Raw genomic sequence first — 25111 nt, forward strand, 5'->3', positions numbered from 1 at the left:
TGTGTGAGTAAATTAATGAGATATCCCAGAACACAATCTAGATTTGGGAGTTTTTATGGCTGGTTTTCTCTGGGCAAATATTTGAAATGTTGGAGGATCCTGTAATGCCTAAGGTGGCCGCTTGGTGGCAGCCGAACACGAGCAGTGAGGACTGCTTGTCTGGAAGCCCGGAGGTTTGACATGAGAAGCATTTTTCATTCAACTTCCCAGGGCAGCGCTTATTCCCGCTATGGTGGAAGATCTGTTTTCTCCAACAGTGTTTGTTTTGTGGCTGAGCCCTTGTTGGTTCCATGAGGCCAACTTTCACGCAGCTTTCCGAATACTATACACCCCGGCTGTCTTCATATTAAAGCAGTTCGGCTCTGATGGCGTGGAGAGTTTACCATCTCTGCTTGGTTCCTCCGTCTGGCCTCTCTTTCCATTCCTTCATTTCTTCTTTCCTTCCTTTCCTCCTTTTGTTTTATTCAGACACTGACACATTGAGGATGAAAAGCTGTTCTTACTTTTCCCTGGCTAAGTTTTTTGCATTAATGCAGATTTCCTGAAAATTCCTGCACACATCAGAGAGAGAATATGATGTCTTCCAACCCTTTAGTGTTTACATGTCATCATTCATGTTTACATATGTCATTAGCAGGGCGAGTTCTCTCTCAATTTTTATCAGATTGTGTTTTTGTTTTTGTATTGGAATGAGAGTAGAAGTTTTTTTTCATCAAAATCTGCCCCACATGAACCTCTTGTAATGGGTCCATTTCTTTAAAATTTCATTTTTGAGGATCCAATAACACCTAGAACAAATTATGATCTTGTTGAACTATAGTTCAATGAGGTTCTTATGTTTATTTATTGCGCGTGCATACGTGCGTGTGTGCGTGTGCGTGTGCGTGTGTGTGTGTGTGTGTGTGTGTGTGTGTGTGTGTGTGTATGTGCAGATGCCACAACAGGACTTGTGTGTGTCAGAGCACAGCTTGTGGGAGTTGGTTCTCTCTTTCTGCCATGTATAGGTCCTTAGAATTAAACTCTGGTTCTCACGTGTGGCTGCAAGTGTCTTTATCCAGAGCCATGTCATGGCCTCTTCTCTCTGCTCTGCTAGAGATGAACATTATCCTGTGGGTGGATAGTGAGCTGTAGATTTAGAAATTGTGGCGCTGGAGTGATCAAGACTTGACAATTGTGGGAAAACTTGCCTCGGATCCTCAGGCCAAGCAACAACGAAATGTCTTGTGAGTTTTAGATTTGTTTACTCAGGCTTTGAATGTTGTGTATGTGATAGTCACTGTGCTGGACCTGCTGGGTAACGTGATAAGTGCCACCAAATGGGGCTCTTGCATTTGCATCATGTTTGGATATATTGCACAAGTGTGATTTCAAACAAAACATCCAAAGGAAGTCATGCAGACTGTGGGGAGCCTTGTAGAGAAAAGATTGCCTATAGATGGACTAATTGGAAACATCTAGTGCAGGAGGGCTGGCTCAGCCAGGTCACATAAAGAATGCACACATAATGAGAAGTCTGACAGAGGAGCTGATGCTAACTTGGGAAAGAGCAGAAGGGTAGCTCGCCTGTTTTATGTCGCTGAGACCAGGTAATATGTTGCGGTGGTTACTTTCGTCAACTTGACACCAGTTACAATCACTTAGGAAACGTCTCAGTGAGGGTTTGCCTAGATCACATTAGCCTATAGGGGGTTGTCTTGATCATGCTAATTAATTCAGGAAGACTCAGCCTAGAAGTGGGAGGTACCCTTTCCTGGGTTTGGGTCTTGAATTGCATAAGTGTAGAGAGCTATAGCAGACAGGCTGAGCTTGTGGGTCAAAGAAGGGTGCAGAACTGTGAGTCATGCATGTCTGTGATGACGTGAACATGTATCTGTGGAAGTAGCCATGAAGCATAGAAGGGAAGGGGTGTCCTGGGTTCCACAGGAGCACAAAGACAACAGCGCCAAGCTCTGGCCTGAGAATGGGAGCTGGGATGAAGATAAGGAATCCAGGGAGGGGAGGCCAAACTTAAGAGACAGTGCAGCACCAACAACTTCCATCTTCAGGAGACTAGCTTTGTCTGCCTGAAGAAGACCACTGAAGACAGGGCTGGGGGGAGTCATTGGACCCTTGCTTGGGTAGCCCGCCACTTCATCCAGCCAGCTGTGTGCAGTTCTGCCCTACCTGCAAATGGCCTTTGGGTCTCAGGGAGGGGCTAGAGTACCCAGGTTGGGGAAGCATAGAGGAAAGGGGTGCAGCTGTGCAGCTGTGGGGAAGTCATCATCCACGCTTTGTACAGACCTTCCAGTGCGGCTGCTTTAGGGCCACTCAGGCTCCTGTCAGTAACTCACTGGTTCCCCAGGAGGAACTTAAGTGGAATTGAACTTTGGTTTGTTATTGGGACCTTAGAAGGATGGGGGAAGTTGTACAATTTCCCCATCATTCCCACAGTGGAAGAAAATGCTCACAGTAGACCTTAAGTGGACTTAACTTGAAGATTAGGCATACAGGATGGTTCAGGGAGGGAACATCTTGGGTCATTTTCCCCAAGGTGTGATTACATGCTTGTATGTGTGAACATGTCTGTGCATGCATGTGGAGGTCAGCAGCAGGATGTCCTCTTCAGTGGCTTCTCCACTTTATTTATGTAGTTACTTATTTACTTATTTATTCATTATAAGCAAAAGATCTATGAGGTAGAAAAAATTCTCAGGTGAAGCATTGTGAGATGAAGGACTCTAAAATCTCCATCGAGTTCATATTGTGTTGGCCATCTACTGCTGGGCATGGGGCCTGCAATCAAGTGTAGGTTGTATACCCAGTGAGATTCTGTTGGAGAAAATTAATTTTCCTTTGTAAACAACTACATATTGGAGCTAGCTTCTAGGTTACAGATGGGGCTCCTGAATTTTTCCTGTGTCCCAGTCTGGACAAATCTCTCCCAAGTAAACACACAGGGGCTTATATTAATTATAGCTGCATGGCCATGGCTCAAGCTTTTAGCTAGCTGGCTCTATATATCTTAAATTAGCCCATAACTGTTAATCTATGTATTGCCACATGGTTCATGGCTTTACGTGCATCCCATTACATGTTGCTCCTTGGGTGGCGGGCTGGCATCTCCTGACTCAGCTTTCCACTTCCCAGAATTCTCCTTATCTGCTTATCCCACCTATACTTCCTGCCTGGCTACTGGCCAACCAGCTTTTTATTTATCAACTGATCAGAGCAACACATATTCACAGCATACAGAACATCCCACAGCACCTCCCCTTTTCTGTCTAATCAAAAAGGGAGGGTTTAATTTTAACCTAGTAAAATTACATCTAACAAAAACAGTTCTCAAGCAAGAATTACAGTTATAGTATCCAGTCTATACAAAATTAAAGAAAATATTCTATCTATCCTATATTTATGAGTCAAAAGTTTCATATCTAATTTATCTCTTATCATAACTAAAGAAAATTATAATTATAACTATCTAGTCTTCAACTACATTAAAGACCTCTGAAGGTTATAATATTACTTAAGTAAATAGAAAATATCTACTTCCCTCTCAGTACAGGGACCCCATCTGGCTTAGACCTAGGCAGACCCTGTGCATGCTGCCTCAGTCAGTCTCTGTGTGCTCATGTGTGCATCTGTCCTGTTGTGTCTAGAAAGCTTGCTTCCTTGGTGTCTTTCATCCCCATGGGTTCTTACAACCTTTTCACATCATCTTTCTCAGAGTTCCCTGAGCTCTGAGGGGAGGGATTGATGGAGACATCCCATTCAGGACCGAGTATTCCAAGGTCTTTCACTCTCTGCACATTGTCCAGCTGTGGCTCTCTGTATTTGTTTCCATCTACTGCAGGAGGAAGCTTCTCTGATGATGCCTGGGCAAGACTAATCTATGAGGTAGCAGAATGTTGTTAGAAGTTATTTTTATTGTTGTGTTCCTTTTGCAGAACAGTAGTCTTTGATTTTCCTCTAGGTCCATGGCTTTTCTCGTCTCAGGTTCTTAGCAACACGGGCAATGTGAAGCATGGGTTCAGTCTCATGGAGTGGGCCACAATTCCAACTGTGATAATGATTGGTTACTCCCAAAACTTCTGTGATACAATTTTACCAGTGTATCTGGAAGGAAGGTCAACATTGTCAATCACAGGGTTCATAGCTGGGTTGTTTACCTTTCTCCTCTTTGTAGAGCGCCTTCCAGGGCTATGGACACTAATCAGTAGGGGTGAAGGCTCTAGGTAGGCACCAGCTTGACTTCTTTATGTAGGTTTTTTTTTTTTTAATCAATAGGGCCCTACCATCAGTTTCTCCTTACCTTATTTTGAATCTGGATTTCTTTGTTTCTTCTAGATTGTCTGGCCAGCAAAGCCCTGGTGATCGACCTGTTTTCTCTCCAGGGCTGAGATTACAGGGGCATGTCACTACACCCAGATTTTTATGTAGGTACTGGAATTCTGAACTCAGTCTTCATGCTTATATGGTAAACACTTTGCCCAGGGAACCATCTCTCTGCTTGTGGAGTAAATTGTTTTTGTTTGTTTGTTTTAACTGTCAATAAGAAAACTCCATGAGCCTCAACATTCAGAATTTTTATTGGTTCTTCATTATGTAGGATTGATTGATTGATGGCCTACATGGTCAATCTCAATATACAAGTAAAATAATACTATGTGATTCAAAGCTTGCTCCCTAAAGTTACACATATGCTTATATAAGGGTTCTCTAGAGGATTAAAATGGATTAATGGATGTATATTATAAAATATTGGCTTACATAATATGGGATGAGTAGTCCAACATTAGCTATCAGCATGATTGAAAGGCTGAGAATTAGGGAGCTGATCAATCCGTGATGCTCAGTCATTCCAGTTTGGTCATGAAGGCATAGAAGAATTCTGGACTGTTGTTGATCCTTAGTGTATGTTGAAAGGTCAACAAAGCTGGGTTCTGGATAAGCAGAGCAAAGCAAAGGACAGTATCAGCAGCAATAGGGTAGTTACACTCCCTAGCAAGACATAAAGGGAGGCAAGCAAGCAGCACTAGTTTTTCCTTGGATCTCTTTGTCTCAGAGCATTGTGTAATGATTGCCTGGGGAGGCTCATCTATCTATCTATCTATCTATCTATCTATCTATCTATCTATCTATCTATCTATCTATCTATCATCTATTTTTAATTACGAGATTTTCTATTCATTTTACATACCAACCACAGATTCCCCTGTCCTGTTGAGGTCCAAACCTCTCCTCTGCCAGAAACTTCTAAAAGGAAGCTCGTTAAGACCCAGGAAGGGTGTAAAGGGAGGCTGGAAATAAATAATTAAGAAGTCTCAGAAAGTACCTGAAGTTTACCAGATTCCTAAGATTCCTTGTTTGTGGTGATAATCTAATTGTACTGAATTATTATTTTGATTGTATGTTAATAAATAAAGTTGTCTGGTAGTCAGAGCTATTAGAGCCATAGCAAGAGTGTGGCGGTGGTGGCACACGCCTTTAATCCCATAGATATCTGTGTGTTCAGGGTCAGAGCTATTAGAGCCATAGCAAGAGTGTGGCGGTGGCGGCACACGCCTTTAATCCCATAAGATCTCTGTGTGTTCAGGGATACAGCCAGCATTGGAGACATATGCCTTTAAGACCTAGGGGGCTGTACATTCAGACAGTGACGAGGCAGTCATGTGTTTGGGTTTACAACCAATGAGAAGGCAGAACAACATACTTTAAAAATACGAACCGACAGGAAGTAGGGCTCTTTTCGAGAAGCTGGGACAGCAGGAGGAAGGGTGAGATTTTAGCTCTGAGCTCTGACCTCTCGGCTTTCTCTTTTACATTGTTTCTGTGTTTCTTATTTAATAAGACGGTTGGTTACATCTACATCTGGCGCCCAACGTGACAAGAATCCATTAAAAACTGCTTGGCTGGGCGGCAGGTCCGCTTTCCCGCAAGGGCGGCAGGCGGCCCGCGGCGGCGGCGGCGGCGGCGGCGGCGGCGGCAGCGGCGGCACACGGCGGCCGGCGGCGATCGGCTTCTTAGTCCGAGCTGCTGGCGTCCTAGTCCGGGTAGCAACTTCTAGCCCGGGCCTAGGTCTGTGAGCAGCTTGCCTAAAGCCGGTGCTACAAACAACTCAGACCTGCCCTGCCGAACAGGGCCCTGCCTGTAAAGCCAACGCACGTGGTCGGAGCTTAAGGAAGCCAGACCCAAGCCTTGACTTGGCACAAGAGGGAACACGTGGCTGCATTTAAGCTTTAGCCGGCTACGCTTTCTTGTGCGTTCTCTCTTTCCTCTCTCTCTCTCTCTCTCTCTCTCTCTCTCTCTCTCTCTCTCTCTCTGGATTTACACCTGGGACACTAGGTGGCTGCTTTGAAAATCCCCTCGGATTTCTACTGTTCTACGCAGATTTGGTAAGTCATAATATATCAGATATTTTAAAGGAAACTATCTAAAAGAGAATTTTTTTCCACATTAAAAAACAAATGGGTTTTATGTGTACATTGGAAGAAAATTGGTTTTTGTTCGAAATTTTAGGCAGTCTGGCAATGGAACAACTATATAATATTAGTATTGGTGGAATTATGCACCTCATCACTATAATAATCCACATTTTAATATTTAAAAAGATAGTCAATTTAAGTGCCAGGATAACAGCGTTAGAAGAACTTGTTAAACCTGTAAAAATTCAGACAGAAGAAATTAACAGTGAAGTTGTTTCAAGTCGGGATCATAAGGTTGCAGAAAGAAAGCCTGTTTTCACACAGTCACCCTTAATTTATCCTGTAACAGTACAGCAGATGCCTGATCAAATGGCTACACAAAATACTTGGGCTCCAATTGAAATGTTGGATTTAAAAAGGTTTAAGGAGGCAATAGTATCTTATGGCATGCATTCCCCATATGTAAAGCAAATGTTAAACACTTGGTCAACATATAATAGGATAGTACCACAGGACTGGCGGGACCTCGCACAAGGTGTTCTGGAACCCAGCCAGAGACTTCAATTTCTGACTTGGTTTAAGGAGGAGGCTAAAAACATAGAAAAACAATGGAGGGATAAAGGAGTACAAGTTTGCCAGGATCAGCTTATGGGCGAAGGCCAATATGCTTCAGCACAAGCACAATGTTTATATGATGTCCAAACCCTAATTTTATGTCGAACGGCAGCCTTGAATGCATGGGACAAAGTTGAGGAACCAGGAAAAAAATCTGAGTCATTTACAAAGGTGAAGCAAGGCCCAAAAGAGTCTTTTACAGATTTTTTACAAAGACTGGCTTCAGCAGTAAAGAGAACGGTCTCGGATTCAGAAGCTGGTAAGGCAATAATTGAATCTTTGGCCTTTGAGAATGCGAATGCAGCATGCAAAAGAATAATCAGGCCATTAAGGGCAAGATCTGCACCTATGGAAGATTGGATTAGAGAAACAATTAATGTTGAAGCTGATGAGCATGATGATACATGGGTAGGAGAAGTAATTTCAAAAGGTTTGAGGAGTGTTAGATGTTTTGGATGTGGAAAGCAAGGACATTTGAAAAGGGACTGTAGACAGGTCATTTCCAGAAACAATGTTTCTTCAAGGAACAATGGCAACAGAATGCCCCTTCCTTCTGGAGTATGCAGAAGGTGTGGTAAGGGAAAACACTGGACCAACGAATGTAGATCAACAAAGGACAGACAGGGTAATCCTTTGCCTCAGTCTTCGGGAAACTCCCAGAGGGGCCTCAGGCAGGCCCCCAGTGCAAATCCAGTTCAAACCTTTCCGGCAGCCATAGAGGAAATGCCTGCTCTGGAGAGCGATTAAATAACCAAATGCCTATTGGAATAAATCATGCTGGTCAGAATGATGAAACAGAGAGAATAGAAAATTCAGGAGAAAACATAAAGAAAATTTTTTGGCAAACTTCTATTAATGAACAAAGACCAAAATTAACGATAAAAATAAATGGTGTTTTGTTGTCTGGTCTGGTAGACACAGGTGCGGACGTTACCATAATTGCACCAGAATTTTGGCATCCAACTTGGCCTCTTCAGGAGGTAAACGTTCAACTGTTAGGAATTGGGACATTATCTCAGGTGAAACAGAGTGCAAGATGGCTCGAATGTATAGGTCCAGAAGGACAGAGAGGAAAATTAAAACCATATGTGGCTAACATAACTATGAACCTGTGGGGTCGAGACTTGTTGCAACAATGGAATACTCAGATTAACATCCCTCCAATCTCAGAAACAAATCATAAACTAGCACATGTTACTGAGAGAAATATTAGAAGATATTGTTCTAATGAGTGGTCACCAGCCATCCATATTATACAAGAACAGGGCACAATAACTGATGATCTTCCAAAGACACCAACAGCTCTACCTTTAAAATGGTTAACAGACAAGCCTGTATGGGTCCAGCAATGGCCTTTAACAACAGAGAAACTCCAGGCTTTAGAAGAGCTGGTAGAAGAACAGTTAAATGCTCAGCATATTGAAGAATCAACCAGCCCTTGGAATTCTCCTGTATTTGTTATTAAAAAGAAATCTGGTAAATGGAGAATGGTAACAGACCTTAGGGCAATTAACAAAGTAATTCAGCCAATGGGCTCTCTACAATCTGGGATGCCTTTGCCTACTCTGTTACCAAAAGGATGGCCTCTCATAGTTATTGATTTAAAAGACTGTTTCTTTTCAATACCCTTACAAGAAAAAGACAGAGAAAGATTTGCTTTTACAGTGCCTACTTATAATAATTCTCAACCGGTTAAAAGATTTCAATGGAGGGTCCTCCCACAGGGAATGTTGAATAGCCCAACTCTGTGCCAATATTTTGTACAACAGCCATTGGAAGTGATACGTAAAAAATTTCCTAAATCTATAATTTATCATTATATGGACGATATTTTACTAGCTGACTCAAATGCAGATACTTTAGAAATAATGTTTGAAGAAGTAAAGAAAATTTTGCCTCGCTGGGGATTACAAATTGCTCCTGAAAAGATACAAAGAGGAGATTCTATTAATTATTTAGGATATAAAATAGAGCTACAAAAAATTAGACCCCAAAAGGTGCAAATTCGGAGAGATAGACTACAGACTCTTAATGACTTTCAAAGATTATTTGGAGATATTTCTCATCTACGAACTATTGTTGGGGTAAAAAATGATGAACTGACTAATTTGTTCAAAACCTTAGAAGGTGACAAGGACTTAAATAGTCCAAGAGAATTATCACCTGAAGCTGAGAAAGAATTAGCCTTGGTAGAAAAGAAAGTGCATGAAGGACACGTGAATCGTATTGATCCAAAGCTGGATTGCATTTTGGTTATCTTACCTTCTAGGCGTTCTCCTACTGGAATATTAATGCAGAGGGAAGATATTATATTGGAATGGATATTTTTACCAAATAAACCAAATAAAAAATTAAAAACTTATGTGGAAAAAATCTCTGACTTGATTTACAAAGGAAAATTGAGACTTCGTCAATTAGCAGGCATAGACCCAGCAGAAATTGTCGTACCATTAACTAAGGAGGACATTGAAAAATTATGGACAGAAAGTGAACCTTGGCAAAGAGCTTGCAGTAATTTTTTGGGAGAAATTAACAGCAAATATCCCAAAAGCAATAGAATTGATCTTATAAAGAGAGCTGAATGGATCTTGCCTCGAATTGTACGGCAAAAATCCATATCTGGAGTTCGTACATTTTATACAGATGCCAACAAAGAAGGAAAGGCAGGTTACAAATCAGAAAATTTAAGTAAAGTGGTTCAAAGTCCGTATAATTCAGTGCAAAAATAAGAATTGTATGCTATTCTGTTGGTATTAATGGATTTTTCAGAACCTCTCAACATAGTAACTGACTCTCAGTATGCTGAAAGAGTGGTGTTACATATTGAGACTGCAGAATTTATCCCTGATGCTTCAGAATTAACTTCACTATTTATTCAATTACAAGATACAATCAGGAAAAGGAATCATCCTTTATATATAACTCACATTCGATCCCATACTGGTCTGCCAGGCCCTCTAGCACAAGGCAATGAAGAGATTGATAAATTATTGATAGGAAATGTGCTGGAGGCCTCAGAATTTCATAAAAAACATCACGTTAATAGTAAAGGTTTAAAAAAGGATTTTTCCATAACCTGGCAACAAGCCAAAGAAATAATAAAGAAATGTCCTACTTGTTCCTTCTACAATCAGACGCCATTACCAGCAGGATGTAACCCAAAGGGTACTCAGAGAAATGAAATCTGGCAGATGGACGTGTTTCACTTTGCAGAATTTGGAAAATTGAAATATGTACACCACACTATCGATACTTATTCAGGATTTCAATGGGCAACTGCTTTGAGTTCTGAAAAAGCTGATTCTGTAATCACTCATTTGCTAGAAGTTATGGCCATCATGGGTATACCTGCACAAATCAAAACTGACAATGCTCCATCATATGTCTCTGTTAAAATGAAACAGTTTTTTGCTTATTACAATATAAAGCATATTACAGGCATACCACATAATCCTACAGGTCAAGCAGTTATAGAAAGATCAAACAGAACTCTAAAGGATATGCTAAATAAACAGAAATGGGTAACAAAAACCCCCAGAAATAGACTGCATAATGCTCTTCTAACTTTGAATTTTCTGAATGCCAATGAGAAAGGAACAACAGCTGCAGAGAGACATTGGATAATAGAAAAAACTACAGAATTAAATCAGCCTATATACTTTAAGGATGTGCTGACCTCAGAATGGAAACCAGGGTATGTATTACATTGGGGACGTGGTTTTGCTTTTGTTTCTACAGGAGAAGATAAGCTGTGGGTACCATCAAAATTGATAAAGGTTCGATTTGAACAAGAGAGACCTCTTAATTAGAGGAGGTGATAGTTCATCAACCAGCATGAACATCCAATTTAAACTAACTTGTATCAATAAAACATGCCTTTTCATTTCATCAGATAATAACTTGCCAAAAAGGAACATCCCCAAAATTAGTCTTGGGGAAAGGTTTTTGTTTTTGTCTTTTAGGAGAATGAAGGTTAAGGAATCTGAAGAACACTGGACAAATGAGACAACTCAAGAAAAGGGACAAATCATCTATCCCAAGAAACAGAGTGAAACGGTGTATGGGTATATATTATCTAAAAAAATTTTATGTCTTCCTAAATGTTTGTTTCTGCTTTTCTCTAAAGATTTAACACTCTTGGTTTTCTAATAGTCCCAGTTCAATTAAAATTTAAAGCTGACTTTGGAGTTGGAGAATGGCTCTCTCCTTCTTTAAAATCAAGCATGTTGTTAAAAGGAAAATGCAAACTCCCTGTATCATGCCAGAATAAGAGCCATCTTCTGCTATGGTACAGGACAAAAGCAAAATTAATTAAGGGACTATTCTATTACTAATCTCAACTCTTTGATTCTATTCTGATTCTTTAAACTTTTCTCAAAGTATAAATTTTATATCAAAATTTACAAGATTAATATATATATATATATACATTTTAAACTTTGTTAAGATATGAATGGTCACATAGAGTACTAACTAATTCTAGAAAAAAGGCTAGCTGCATATATATGTTTTTGTGTTCGAGTCTCTTATCAGTTTTCTGCAGGAAATCATGGCCAGGCCTAACATCAACTGAAGTCTCCAGAAAGAAGATGGGGCCCCACAACAACAACAATTCCACGTGGACAATAATAATATCATTAAGCTGACAAACATCATCCATAGATCAGCTTTGAACTACAAGGTGCTCAGAGCAAATTTGAGATGACTAGCTGAGATGATCCAGTCTCAAAGACTACTTGAATAAGGACTTGAGATAAACCCTCAACTTTGGCATTATACACAGACTGGATAATGAAGGATATAGTTACCTCTCCTAGAATTTGACAATTAACCTAAAATTTTTCTTTCAGGATAGAGAAAACTTCGCCCATACCCAGCAGGAAGCAATTTTAAGAATACGACGCCCACATTCCCAAAGAGGTGGTGTGGGGCGGGTGGTTTTTTGGTCTTTTTAATGGGTTTTGGGTCTGGGATAATTTTCAGTATTTAGGGGGGTTGGTTACAAGTTATTGTCAAGGGTTAGGAAAAAGGCTAAGCAAAGGAGATTAGATTTAAGGTTCTTGTTTAAAAAAAAAAAGAGAAAGAAAGAAAAGAAAAAGACAATTACTAGTTTTAAATACTTTACATTGGATTGAATTGTTTTATATTGTACACAAATTTGAAACTGATATTGTTAGAAAATGCTATATGTATATTTCTAATTGTATTTATTCCATCCATTTAACAATGTAATGCAAATTTCTGATCCTTGAATGTTATTATTATCAACTATTAGGATATAAAGAAATGAAAGCTAGTAGTTAGACATTATCATAGAACTTGTAGTCATATTAGATATGTTTTAAAAATTGAGCAGAGATGTTTTAGACAGGTCATCTTCAAACCCTTCAGAGATCTACAGAATATGGCATTTAAAATGTTTTAATAACTTAGAAAATTTTTCTTTTTTGAGACATGTCGGCTCCTGGCAGTACCAATCTACTTTAGAGAAAATATGGGCATTGAAGAAACTGCATATGGAGTCAACTTTCATTCTGGCAAAAGTTAGCCACTGGACAACAAAGTATCCTCGAATCAACAGGACAAATTGGACAGACAGATCACGAAACAAGGGACTACTGATTCTTGCCAAAACAAGTGTGGTTATGGCTTTATCAAAAGGCATCTTCTGAGGCCAGGACAATATGGCCCCATCCCTGAAGTGGCCTTCGCATCCGGAAAAGGTACGGTGCCCTTTTCTTCGAAGGCAGCTTAACAGGCAGAGGGCCGATGGATTCTGTTGTACAATGGAACAGCAGCTGAAAGCTCATGCCTCTCAAAAGTAGACTGGCATTTAATAGAGGGATGTGGAGAAGAAGGGGATGCTGAGATGAAGCCATATATACACAGCCAAGAAGAATGGACAGCTGAATTAAAAAACTGTCAACAATTTCCAGAATTTAAAATCCTGAATCATGACAGGACACTAGTGGAATTCAGGTGTTTCTGGTACGTGGACTGCTCTCACCCAATGTGAGGTTGAACTGTTGACCTTGTGTACATCCTACTTCACAAATGAGTCTGTCAGATACACTAAGCCTATAGGCTGAAGATGATGCCCCAACACTGCGGAGAAACCTCAGGTGACTGCCCAGGCAGCTGGCTGTTTCTGTCAACTCACAAAATTTTTTGGAAGTTGCTTGCATGCACTTCCTGTTTTTATTTTTGTTAGCTAATATTATTTCCTTCTTGGGTCTCTGAGGGAGTTGAAGATTAGTTAGTTATGGTTGAAGATTAGTTAGTTATAGTTGAACATTAATTAGGATAGAAAGTACATTAGATACATCTTGGAATTACCAAAATAGGATAGATAATGGAATTATTTTCTCTGATTTGTCAAATACCTGTTTAGGTATTTATTACTTGTATATATTGTATATAGTTATTGTACTTTTGTATATAGTTTTTCTTTTGTTAGTTATAACCTTTTGCTTTCTTTTTCTTTTTATTAAAATAGAAAAGGGGAAATGTGGTGATAATCTAATTGTACTGAATTATTATTTTGATTGTATGTTAATAAATAAAGTTGTCTGGTAGTCAGAGCTATTAGAGCCATAGCAAGAGTGTGGCGGTGGTGGCACACGCCTTTAATCCCATAGATATCTGTGTGTTCAGGGTCAGAGCTATTAGAGCCATAGCAAGAGTGTGGCAGTGGCGGCACACGCCTTTAATCCCATAAGATCTCTGTGTGTTCAGGGATACAGCCAGCATTGGAGACATATGCCTTTAAGACCTAGGGGGCTGTACATTCAGACAGTGACGAGGCAGTCATGTGTTTGGGTTTACAACCAATGAGAAGGCAGAACAACATACTTTAAAAATACGAACCGACAGGAAGTAGGTCTCTTTTCGCGAAGCTGGGACAGCAGGAAGAAGGGTGAGATTTTAACTCTGAGCTCTGACTTCTCGGCTTTCTCTTTTACATTGTTTCTGTGTTTCTTATTTAATAAGACGGTTGGTTACATCAACACTTGTTCCCAAATGTTTTTTTTAATTATTTTAATTTAATTTAATTTTATAAGTGGTAAGGACTGCTGAGGACTCACATCAGCTGAGCTATCTGAGAAGAGGAGACTGTTCATCCTGTCAAGCCACCTTCAAATCTTGCAGAAAGCTCTAGTGTGCTGGCTGTCATGAGTTGTTACCCATGAAAGGGTGGGCTTTAGGTGGTACAGTTGCCTTTGAGTCACCCCTGCTCATGTAAGTGACCTAATAAACTCACTGGTTCACCAAATTGGACTTTGGTGGTATTGTTACTTTGGTCTGTTGCTGACTTCCTGTCTGGGGTGAGTAGACATTTGTTCATGTCTTCTCATGAAAAGTGTCACACAACACTAGGTCACCTTATGGAAGGTGCTTCTCACTCCGGAGGAGAGTCTTAGATAATGCTCCTGGAAATGTCTTCCCAGACATCAAGATGTATGTTCCCTAGTTGACTCCAGATTGAATCAAGTTGATAATCAAGATTATCCATTACAGCTCCATCCTTTGTCAACTTGAAACCCATCCCTGTTCTTATGTCATGCTTAATTTCCAAAAGAAGACAATTAAGGCCACAATTTCACCTACCATGATATCTATCCTGTGCATAACTTGAATGCACACCTCTTCCCTGAAAATAAGTTCCCTGAGTGATGTTTAGACTTGTAATACTGCATAATTTAAATATAATAATATATTTAATAGCATTTAACTGCTGATATGATTTCAATTATTATTATATTACATGACAAAGAAATAGAGAAACTAAAACACTCATATTGACCAATGTTGAGTAAAAATGACTGATGGTCTCCTCACTAGGTATGAGAACATAGGTTGAGACCAGATGAACCCATAACTTTGATTCCTAAAGGCAGCATTGGAGAAAGCTTGAAGTCCTGCCCAATGAATACAGTGTGAAGCACAAGACTGAAGAGTTTAGGGAACCAATAGGTCATGCACAGGGGATGTTTCTAGGATGATACTTTGCTCTCAATAAGTTTGTTGATGTTTATTCCCATCCGTTCTTTAGTTTTCCTATCTCTTCTTGTCTCATGATTTTGATTTCTCTTTCCATGTCTCACTCTCTTTTATCCTTTACTCCATTGCAATATCTTATTTAAATTTATTTTCTATGGTTTGGATGCAGTTCTATATCCTACTGATTTTTGTGCTGATCCTGAGTGAGGAAGCCTTTAAGAGAAGAGATCTTGTGAAAGGTCTAGTTGAAGGAGCTCCTCTCTAGAGAATGGATCAGACCTGGTAGGCAAATGTGAGTTCTCTCGAAACAATCCCTTTGGCATGTGTCAGGGCCCCTTGCCTGTTTTTCCTCCATGCTGTGATGTGGCTAAGGGCCACTTGCCTAGGATGCTGATGTCCTGCAGTTTGAACCTTCCAGCCATCAGACCGAGTCTAGCAAACCTCTTTCCTTTATCACCTAGCCTCTAATAATTTGTAAGAGCAAAACAAAATTCACCACAACATGGCTCATGATGAATCTTGCACTTTTGATTTTCTGCTATCTATGATCTTTCTCAGACTGTTCCCAAAGGGTTGACCCAGGTTTTGGTGAAAGAATCTACCTGGACTAGTTGATAAAATGGTACAACTTGGAGCTTTTTTTTTTTTTTTTCTTTTGCTCCATGTTCTTGTAATTGTAGCATTACACAATTCATGGTGTCTCTTTGGGTGATGTAACTTAACTATCCTTTGCTTCCTAATTTGAAAAACATATAATTTTATGTATAATAATGGGTTGCTCTGTAGATGAAATAAGTTAAAATCTTGTAAAGTGAATCATAAGCAATTTTGTAAATCCTAGTATTATTGGAACTATTATTATAGGATGGACATGAATTCAGACAGTGAGACCCACCATGGAGCTAGAACTTAGGCAATGGGGGGTATAATTATACTGTTACTCACTGGATAAAGCTGGTGTTTCCTGGGGCTTATGGTACAATTTGCACTGTACATGGGGTGTCTTTGTGGAGTAGTAGGTGAAAAGTAAGGTGTGGGTGTTCATGATTGTATAGTGAGGTGAAAGAATAATGCAGCCCCCTTCGTCCCTTTGAATGGTCCTTCCACGTGTGACATGAGACATGTTTATACAACTTAATAACAGTAATAAAGACCGATATTGAATGCTTACTAGGCGGGAGCTGGCCATTACCAGCCTTTCACACATGTTACTCTCTCAAACTCTATATTAGTCTGATACCAGTTGTTATCTATTTTCACCTCCATCTGAGGCTGAGATTGTGAAGTGGCACTAGGTTCCAGGGATCACTAAGCAGTGAAGCTTTTGTTGGAATCTGGCATTCTACCCTCAGACTACAAATAACTTTAAATTCCAAGTCACACTTGTGCTTTCAATTCCTGCAAATGTCTGTTTTTGACCCTGAAACCTTATTAAGAAAGCAACTAGGAGCCGGGCGGTGGTGGCGCATGCCTTTAATCCCAGCACTCGGGAGGCAGAGCCAGGTGGATCTTTGTGAGTTCGAGGCCAGCCTGGGCTACCAAGCGAGTTCCAGGAAAGGCACAAAGCTACACAGAGAAACCCTGTCTCGAAAAACCAAAAAAAAAAAAAAAAAAAAGAAAGAAAGAAAGAAAGAAAGCAACTAGGAAGAGGAATTTTGCTTCCTTTTCCTTTGAGGAGGAGGGCTTAAGCCGTGAAGCTGAACAGAGGTAGAAACCACCCGTGAGGACACTCCTAATCCTGAGTGTTCATAATTTTTTGAGTGAGGAAACTGATAAATTTGAAGAAACCAGTATCCATGGGAATAATATACAGAAGTATGCAATGAAGCCACTGTCTCCCAGTGTCTATTCAGTAGGAGCAGGAAGGCTATCTAATAAAGACAGGGAGATCAGACTTCCACCTTTCATAGTTTCAAATGCCCTCAATGCAAACTTGTTAAGCACTTGCAGAGGTCTAGGTGTTGTGGTTTGGCATCTTTGTCGTCCAGATCTTACAGCTTCATGGAGGTGAGATGTTGGAGAAAGACTAAGCACACTGATGACAGATTTTATAGAAATTCATAAAAGTGTAAAGGTGTTGTGTGGAGAAATAATTCAGGCAGGGAGAAGTCTGGTTAGTATAAAATGAATGAGCCAATCATGCAGAGGATATGAGAAGGTGCAGGTGGGTTAGAAAACATGAATACAGAGGGACCAGTTTCTAGCTGAGAACAAAGAAGGCGGTTTTGAAGGGAAAGAAGAGAGGAGCTGAGTAAACATCCTTCCTATATTGAACTAGAGTGCAGAGCTAGGATTTCTCTCTCTCAGAACTTCTAAGACTCAGTAGGTATGGGATCACGGCAGAAACCCTGAAACACAAGCTCTATCATATTACCAAGCAGCAGTACTGATTAAGTCAAAGGTGAACACATGAAGTTAGAAGATGCCCTATTTCTCCAGCAATGATTTCTAATTCTATTTGGCCCTGACAGCAACAACTTTCCCTTTTCATGTCTCATTTTGGTCACTGCACTGTTCCTTGTGAGAAGGGTTCATACACATGCAAGGGGGTGGTTAGAAATACAATACTAGCCTTAGATCTGCAGGAGGGAACGTAGACACATTTCATGCTCAAACACAAGAATGGAAATGACATTAAAGCCTAACTTTTCCTTCATTAAATGTTCTTCATTTTGCCATGCTCTTTTGTCCGTGTGGGTTTATGCTTAACTGTTTTCTACACAAAACTCAGGGCTTTGCTCCCATCCATCACGATTCCTGAAGATGGGACTGTTGCTGAGCAAGGCCTACACTTGTATGCTCTGGTGTGGTTTTGGAGATGCGTCTTCAGAGTCATCTGCTGTGGGACATGTTAAAGGAGCTTGGTTGATGATGAGACAATCATCCTAATTACCTCAGCCTGCAGAAGTAATTATCTTAGTCCACAGAGCCGTTTTACCTTTGCCCTCACTGGAAGGACCCAGCAGATGGTAGGTTCCGGGACGGTCCAGAGTGACTGTTTTTGGAGCCTCAAGTTTGTTGAAAGCAGAGTCACTTTTAGTGTGTTGGTTTCAGTACGTAGTAGCTGGCGGCCTTCAGGGTTCATGTGGAGCAGTGGTAGGAGAAGGCGTTACGTCTGAGGGGCGGTGCTCCCCTCTCTAGTTGCCGACTGCGCAGGCTCACTTGACTGTTTGATGTTTTCCTGCTGACAGTTCCACCCATTTGTCCTCAGAGGAAAGAGTATTTACCTAGAGCGTGGCACTCCAGCCTCCTCGGTCCCCTTGTCACCCCTGGGATCTGTGTTCACCTCTTCGTCTTCCAGAGGTCCCTTCCTTTGGTCATTGTTGGATCTGATTGTTCCGTGAGACACAGAGAAAGACCCTGTGCAAAATGCAAGGCCCAGGCCTCTGGACACCATGGTGCTTTTGTGCCTTTATTAGCATTCCAGCAACATTTTAGAACATCACCAAGAAGACAAAACAAAAAGCCAAGTGTATATGTTGACAGTCCTTTGAACCTGACTGGTGTCTGGCTCAGACTTTAAGCACATAAACAGATAAAACAAACCAGCCTGCTTTTTAGGCAGGAGTTAGTTCGGTAAATTGTCAAATAAATAAAGTCAAATAGCTTTAATAATCTCCTGGAATAAATTGATTTTCTTCCCCTGTAGCAAGTGACTGTGTATATAGCTGCCTAAATATGGAATAGCCACGTGATAGGCACTGGCTGCAGGCATCACCATTATTGTCCTCCTTAAACTCCTTTGTTGAACTGACATATGAAAAAGAAAATGTAATAGAAGCCTCAAAGCTAGTCTAATGAGGGTGACCTAGTTGGAAAAAAATGCTAAAGTATCTCTAGTGTAAAACCTTTTTAATTCTCACCAATGATAAGACGAATCATTTGGAGTTCTGAGCACTTGAGCACTTTCAATTAGAGAGAGAGAGAGAGAGAGAGAGAGAGAGAGAGAGACTCTGATTTAAAAAAATCAGACCTGCTGACTAGCAGAGTGTGCTTTAGCTTTTTATTTTGATAAGTGGTTTTAAGTATTTATTATAATAATCCAGTCTGTAGACTAATGGGCTGCAGTGTGTCTTTTAACTGTGATAAAGTCTTTGGGAAATGAGACCTCGTAATAAGCATTTGCCATTAAATCTTGGTTGGGAGGTAAAATGAAACCACGTTCTGATCGAAATGATCATGTTTTCTGATTAATGAAGTGAAAAATAGATCATCTTACTATATAGAAATTACAATGCCCACACACAATACCATGCACAAAGACATTAACTGCGGTTAATGGCTCTGATATCTATCCTGAAACATCACATTTAACTTTTTTTCCCCCTTGCCTGACCAAGTTCTTGGATTTTTCTCTCATTATGGAAGAATAGTTTCCTACATTTTATGTCTAGGTTGCCTAGCATCAGAACTGGAGTTTGGTTTTCAGTTTGGTTTCTCAGAGCTGCCTTGTTTGGTGAACTTGGAGAATCGCCTGCTATTTACTTCCCTGTGGTTCTTTCTTCCCAGCTCACAGCTGGCTGTATGTTGTGTTTATTGTGACAACATACTAACATGTTCACGGTTTTGTCCCAGTAATTTTATTTTACTTTGTTTTAATTTGTGTGCATGTGTGTGTGTGTGTGTGTGCGTGCATGTGCATGTCCATACACACACATGCAGAATGTAGAGGAGGTCATAGGGTGTCCTGCTGTCCCTGTCTGTACAATTCCCTTGAAATGAGAGCTCTCACTAAGCATAAAGCTCACTGTTTGGCTAGGCTGCCTCAAGAGCAAGCTCCCAGGCTCATCCTTTTCCCTTGGCTATGCTTGGCTTTTACATGGGTAGTAGGGATCTAAATTCAGGTCCCCATGCTTGCACAGAAAGCCATCTAAGTTGTCTTTGCCGCTTCCCCTCCCTCCCCCAGTAGTGTTGCTTCATCCAGTGTTATTTCATCTGTCACCTTGGCATTGACACCACAGTTTGTGGATGACAGGTGCTGAAGAACTCCTTGGTGGATGGCAACAATCTGCTAATGACTTACTTAATTTGTAGACACCAGCAAAACAAACAGAAGCAGATCTCTTGGCCTTCGTGTGTCTGCTTGGACTGTGGGAGAGCCTTTGTAATTGATGTTATTCGTTTCTTGTCTAGAACGATAAAACAGTTAAGTATCTCTCCTCTCTGAAGCTCACCTTCAAGGGTGCGTGCGAGGCCATTTTGGATGCAGAAAGCTCTTCAATGACATTTTGCAATTCATCTGGGCTATGAAGGTCCTTACCAGATTTTTTTTTTTTTTTTTTTTTGAGTCTTCATAAATTCCCATGGGCTCTGCAAGGTCTGGAGGCTGGTTTTATTAAGGGACTCTTGTTGAGAGCTTCCCAGAATAGTGATATTGTCATTAGGCACAGCTCAGGCTTTGAATATAAACTGTCTCCTTGGCTTCTGTCCCTCTGTGTCCTGTATACTCGTCTTGATTTGGTGGGTCTCTGCAACAACTGTTCGTGACTCTGTCTGCTTGCTTAACTCTCTTTTTATTTTTGTAGCATTCCATCTTTGCAGTTAGTTACCTGTGATGTTTTGAGTCTTCTAGGGTGAGGCTCCTGTCTATGCACACACTCACAGAGCTATTCTTTGTGGTGTCTTATCAAACATGGCCAATGTTTCCCTTGCCTCATGCCTGACTCCTACCTTGTCTTATATCTATTCTAGATTTCAAGGAAATTTTATCCAAGAGACCGCCTTTGCTGCTGATATGGCTTTATTTTTATTATCATTATTGTTCCAGTGAGAGTCATTTCATCTGTCACCTTTGGCATCGACAGTACAGCTGGTGGATGAAAATATTCTTGTATTAAGGGTTCAAGGACTCCTAAGTGATTTTTTAATAATCTGATAATGACATATTTAATATTTAGAGGCAAATGAAGTCAGTTTCCCTCCCTAGATCGATATTATAGCCCCAGCCAGTGCATAGGATCATACTGTGCACAAACACAAGTGATCCTCTGTTGTCTCATGACTCAGAGAGTGTAGCCCAGGCCTTTCCTCTTCTCCACTTGTGCCTCTGAGCCTTCTGGACTGTGGACTTTTGAGTTCATAATCCCAACCAAACTTTATTGTAAAACTCCTGAGGTAGTGTTAAGAAAGCCATTTATTCTTTAAGACTCATATCTATGACACTCACCTATGGTTAGTTAATGCTGTGGGTTGGCAGAGTTTGAAGTTCTGCTTCATGCCTTGAGTGTTCCCTCTCCAACAAGTTCCCTGGTCTTGTGATTTGATCTTTTTTTTCCCCTCCCTGTTATATAGACAGTTGTACCTTTGACGGTTTCCACTCACTCTTGGGATTCACAATCTGCCTTTAAAATCTGACTAACTAGAAACTAAGTGCTATCTCTGACCATGAAACAGAGCTGTAGAAATTCTGACCATGGCCACATTAGAACAGGACTCATCATTTGAACTGCCCAATATATATTCTATATAAATATCCACATGAATATATATGTGTATGTATACACATATCTGAACAGAGTGACATTTAAAAAGAACTAGAAGAAAAGCAAATACATTTGGTGGCCAATGAAATCAGGACTTCAACTGCTCCTCATTGCATATTTGCTGACATCTGACTTTCCTTTCTAGAGAACTGTGTAAATCCCAAGACAGGAAAGAAGTATGAATGATTATTCTTCTTATGATTTATACAAGTGAAAACTCCTAGAACTGTGCTCTTACCAGTCTCCCACGCAAATGGTCCCTTGTGACCAATCTAGAATATGTATTTAGTAGCAGCTGCTGGAGGACATTGGCTTTTTTAGTTCAATGGACAAGAATCTCCTCACACTTAACCATTTACATCTTGTGCCCTGAGAGCAGCATCAGATCTGCCTTGAAATCTGGGAAAGGTTCATTTCAATTTCAACAATAAGATATTTCAAATTTCTTTACAGTTTCTTTTAGGAGCTTTGTAGGAGGTTTCAATATGCTGTCTGGGTTAGTGGGAATGGATATGGATACAGATTTATGCATTATAATGTAGATATTCTTTTATTGCACGTTCATATTGGTAGTATAGAATTACCTTGCCTTTACAATTATGTTCTTAATAAAAGTGTTTTTAGCAGCCCTTTGCATTGTTTTTGGTAGGAAGTTTCTAATTGTTATAGGGCTTCATTTTCCAAATAAAAACAAAGAGAAACAAATACTTTAATGGATTTTCTTATCATTAGATGATGTCATTCTTTCCACCAATACCCACCGACTGGAAACTTGTCTATCTCATTCAATGACATTTCCTCATGTCAGTGTTCTGTTACACGACAGTGTGCAGAGAAGCTAATAGATAATTTATTTTTTGTTTACAAAATAATTCAGTTGGCCAGCGTAAAACTGTGCTATGGCTGAGGTGATTAGCAGGCAGGATGGATAAAGCTTAGAACTTTATTCAACGCCTAGATCAAGGTCACATTCTGAGAGCCGGTTTAAGTGTGCATGCAAATGACAGCCATTGCCTGTCTTTCACTTTCACACAGAAAAAGGCTTTGTTAAATATGCTAATCAGACAGCTGGGAAGGTAACATTTCCCTGCAAGTAATATTGAAATCTTTTAAAGGTTTGTTAAGGAAAGAGTCCACTCTCACTCAATTAAATGGTGTTTATCTGCAACAAAGTGAAACAATCTTAACACTGAATGCAAAGAAACCAGGCAAAATTTTATTTTTATTAATAGTAATGAAGGCTCCACTTATTGAATAGCTTAGTTTAACCCAGAAATAGCTTTGAGGTTTCAACAACAAAATAAAAAAAAAGACTTACAAATTATGTTTTTGGCAATATATTTTGAATTGAAATTCAAATATTGAAACAGTGTCTTAGTAGCAATGGGTTGTGAAGTCAGGGGAGAAGAGGCGGGGATTTTAGCAGTGTGGTTCTTTAGGCACAATGAGGAGTCTCTTCCTTAGTCAACACAAGGGCAGCTGTCCTCAGGTCACCTTGATGACATTGTACCCAATTTGCAGTTGCTCTATGTTTGAAAAATAAAAACCAGTCAAATATTCAAACTGATGTCATGTCATTAGTGACAGAGGGGAAATCTCTGACAGGAAACTGGGTGGGCTTTGATTGTTCACAAAGCTGACAAGATGTTTTCTGTTTGTACTGCTTATGTGAGCACTCTCTTAGAAACTTTAATCGATCGAATTGTATTTAAGGTAATGGGGGGGTATACATTCCTGTTTATTCTTTATTAAAAATGTAAAGACTTCTCAAAGTTGTTTACTCTGTATTTACATACCGAATAAAGTGAATTCAATCTTTGCACAACACCTCATACCTCCCCCAAACAACTCAGAACTAAAGGTGAACAGAGTGAAGTCTCAAATATCTCACAGGTTACATAGCGTTTTAAGGACCCAAAGAGGTGACGGTACAAGAGACGTGTGTTGGGTACTCATTGTTGGGACAGCACCAGACTGCTAAAACCTGTGGACAAAGATGTTTTACTCTCCCATTTTATGTTTGCACACACTAGCAGAGTACATTTCTTTCTTTTTTTTTTAAAAAAAATTTATTTATTTTATTTTTTAACATAATTTCCCATTGATTCTTAGGGAATTTCACATCATGTACCCCAATCCCACTCATTTCCAAGTCTTTCCATGTCCACTCCCACCCCTGTAACCTTGCCCCAAAAAGAAAATAAAAAATAAAATTAAAAGTAAAAACCAACAGACCATCTCATTGAACCCTCTGGGCATGATCTGCTCCTCTGTCAACTGCAGCCTTCTCTTGGGCCCATCGTACCTGTCTCTAGTTCTGCCTTGCATGTACCACTTTGCTCCTTGGTCTTTCCCACCTCTCCATCACATATTCATTTGTCATAGTGGCATTGGAAGCTGCGAGGTGTCCCACAGTCGACCCTTTTGCCCAAACAGCTGTACTTGCAAATGCTTATTGCAATGAGTCGTTGATCTGGTTCAAGGCCTCTGACTTCCGCTACACCATCAATAGTGGACTCTCACTATATTGGCTGTTTTTGTGTGTCAACTTGACACAAGCTAGAGTCATCAGAGAGGAAGGAGCCTCAGTTGAGGAAATGCTTCCATGAGATCCAGCTGTAAGGCATTTTCTCAGTTAGTGATCAGTGTGGGAGGGTGTAGCACGAATCTTAATTGGTCTTAACAATAATAACCCGGAGCCGGATATTGGGGTAAATGCGGAAAGATCAGAGAGACAAAGAAACAAGCTACAGCCACCTCTGACCTCCAGGACATCTCAGCCAAAAGGAGCCCTATCTCCTCTCTGCACCCTGCCTTATCATTTCCTCTCTCCATTCAGCCATATCACTTCCTGTTTTCTCCTCTGAAGTGCTGGGATTAGAGGTTTGTGCCACCACTACCTGGCCTCTAATGGCTAGGTCCACACTCTGATCTCCAGGCAATCTTTATTTGTGAGAGTACAAACAAAATATCACTACAGGATGGCCCAGCCCTTGGTGGGTGGTGCCATCCCTGGGTGGTGGTTCTGGTTTCTATAAGAAAGCAGGCTGAGCAAACCATGGGAAGCAAGCCAATAAGCAGCTCCCTTTCATGGACTCTGCATCAGCTCCTGCTTCCAGGATACTGCCCTGTTTGAGTTCCTGTCCTGACTTTCTTCAGTTCTGAACAACAATGTGGAAGTATAAGCTGAATAAACCTTTCCCTCCCCAACTTGCTTAATGGTCATGGTATTTTGTTGCAGCAATAGAAACCCTAACTAAGATACTCACCCAAACTCCGCTCAGATATCCTATTCTTGCCTAGAGTCCTGTAGATCCTATGGCCGTGGTTCTGCAGGACTTGTCCCTTCATGTACTCCAGAAGCTCGTAGATGGGGTAGATGTTGGGGTGGGCCAACTCAAAGGTCTGGATCTAGGCCTGGGTAGTTGCTAAGTTGGTCAGCCTGGACCTCCAGCTGAGACACTGTCACACCTACTCATGAGAGTACATGTTAAAAGAATGTGTGCATATTATAAGCTTTATGAATTATGGAGTTCCAGGAGGTGTCTAAGGGCAGAGGAGGAGACATCTTAGAGTATCTCAGATGGTCACTGAATACTCACTCAAAAA

This window comes from Peromyscus maniculatus, chromosome 12 (assembly GCF_049852395.1).
Source record: "Peromyscus maniculatus bairdii isolate BWxNUB_F1_BW_parent chromosome 12, HU_Pman_BW_mat_3.1, whole genome shotgun sequence".
NCBI classification, from domain to species: domain Eukaryota; kingdom Metazoa; phylum Chordata; class Mammalia; order Rodentia; family Cricetidae; genus Peromyscus; species Peromyscus maniculatus.